Consider the following 2724-nt stretch of genomic DNA (forward strand, 5'->3'; position numbering starts at 1 on the left):
TGAATCAGTATATATATATATATGTGTGTGTGTGTGTGTGTGTATGTATTTACATACTGTATTTATACATATATAATTGTGATTATATGAAAAAAACTGAAATGACTGATTTCAGTTTTTGTCCTGTCTTGATAGAGTGACCACTAGACACAAGCACAAACACTTTTGATAGTTAAAGTGATAATTTTTGTGATAATTAAAGTCTATCCTTTCCTGGCACATCAAATAACTTTTACCTGTGGAGCTAAAACATTATCAAATAATTCTCATATTGTTTCATCCGGATGTTGTATAATACATTCCTGGAGCACTTCGACTGCTTCTTTCTAGGTGCAAAAGGTTTCACTACTCCATGAAAAGAAAAGAAGAACATCCTTCCTTTCGTCCTGAGGATATGACTGGAAAGAGAGCAACGAAGCAAACTATGACAATACCTGAGCAGGAAGGATTTGACTGCGCCCTACTTGAGGATTAATATTACTTACTAATGCACGTTTGGGAACCATTTCTAAATTTGAGGACGTGAGTGGTGCTTAAATGCGCATAACTCACCGATTAAAAATAGAAAAGGGGTGATGGACTAAATGACGATCTCTAGCAATTCTCTTCAATTTCCTGCCATGAGAAGGTCGCCAAAATAAGAACAGGAGCATCTCGCGAAAATCACTGAATTGGGAAATCAAATGGTTAACAGTCACACGAAATACAGAAATGTCTTTAATCAAAATCCTAGTTATTGCATGAGATGAGGCTCCAGGGCCTCTTCGTTTTGCCATAACGCCCATTTTCTGCCTGATTTACGTTGTGTTTTCATTCTTTGTCACTAATAAAACAATCCCAGTCTTCTTATGACTTCCTATCATGGACTGCTCCGGAGGGGGAAAATGCAGACTGACATCTATGAAAACTTCCTAAGTACAGCTTGTTTGAGCTGTGACACAGACTATGAAAGGAAATGAGGAGAAAGTCAAGTTCAGGGTGGGTCAGGGTGGGCTGCATTTTTTTCTTTGACTAACGCCAGTCTAGAGGTTATTACTCCCAGTCATCATGCACACACCTACAAACCTTCAGCACTATATCAAAATCTAAATAAACTCCTTTTGTTGAGGGCACTGCTATCCACCCATGTTTCACTGAAGTCATGGAAACAATGATATTGGAGAACAATTAAACAGCCCTGTAGGATACTGATAAATTAAAGGGTTAGTTCACCCAAAAATGAAAATTCTGTCATTAATTACTCACCCTCATGTCGTTTCAAACCCGTAAGACCTTCGTTCTTGGGAACATTTCAGTTGCGTTGCTGTCTATGCAGGGTCAGAGAGCTCTCAGATTCCATCAAAAATATCTTAATTTGTGTTCCGAAGATGAACGAAGATCTTACGGGTTTGAAACGACATGAGGGTGAGTAATTAATTACAGAATTTTCATTTTTGGGTGAACTATCCCTTTAAGTGGCCGTTTCCACCCTTTGCCCACATGGAAAAAGGTGAAAAGAGTCTAAATCTATACATAGGTGTATTGAATTCATCATGCTGGTGTTTTCCTTATACTGTTACATGCACGCTCAATACAAACCCCAAATTACACAACTGTAATGACGACTCTTATATTACAAAACATGCAAGTAAATCAAATTGTACTATTAGCATTATTACAGTTAAATGAAATGGTTAAGTGGCCCCAAAAAGTATTTGGATGCCTAAGTCACCCAAAAAAAAAAAAAAAACTACTTTGCATTAGTGCATTAATTAATAAAATCAAAATCAAAGCAAGTGCCATTTAAGTTAAGCATGACTCAGGTATCCAAACACATCGACCAAAAATCCAAACGGCATAATTTAATACAAAATCTCTCATAGCAAATTATCAGAACAAACATTTGAGTGTGTATATTTAGGAAAGGTTATTTATATAACATTTCACACCCAGTTTAAGTGCTTCACATAATATATTATGCACATTGTAACAGTATATATATTTATAGAATGCATACAGTATTATTAAAAAGTAAAACTTATAAATACAAAATATCAAATAAAAATTCGATTAAAAAATGCACTGTAAAAAAAAAAACTCAAAGTTATAAATAAAGATTGCTGGAGTAGTATATTTTATAAGAAAATACTATTTCAAAATGTGACATTTAGCCAGAGGTGGACAAAATACTCAACTCCATTACTTGAGTGAAAGTACAGATACTGCTGGTCAAATATTACTCCATTACAAGTAAAAGTTGTAAAGACAGATTTTTACTTAAGTAAAAGTACAGAAGTACTTGCTTTTAAAAGTACTTAAGTACCACAAGTAAATTTCCTTTTTTTATGTCAATGCATGTTTTATTGTTATATGTAGTACTTGCAATACTTCTGAAGCAACTTAGAATACATTACACCTGCTGAATACAGTACAGTGAAAGTAGTATATTTGATATAAAGAGCTTTTAGAACATCAGCAACACTGCTTTAACAAAAAAGCAAAACAGCAAGACTTATTTGACATCAAAACAAAAATGTCTAATCACTGTCACTGTACTTTGATGTCACACACAGAATGGTCTGCAGTGCTGCTTCAAGTCCAACACCTATTGTGTTTTATTAGGAGACGCACAACATTTCTTCTGTGGCTTTATAGGTAATATTTTCACTTACACAATTTAGCAAAATCAGACAATATTGTGTCTAATATATACCACAATATTAACTTCTTATTATTGAATTGTTG

Source organism: Sinocyclocheilus rhinocerous, unplaced genomic scaffold (genome assembly GCF_001515625.1).
Source record: "Sinocyclocheilus rhinocerous isolate Xijiao unplaced genomic scaffold, SAMN03320098_v1.1 scaffold310, whole genome shotgun sequence".
NCBI classification, from domain to species: Eukaryota; Metazoa; Chordata; class Actinopteri; order Cypriniformes; family Cyprinidae; genus Sinocyclocheilus; species Sinocyclocheilus rhinocerous.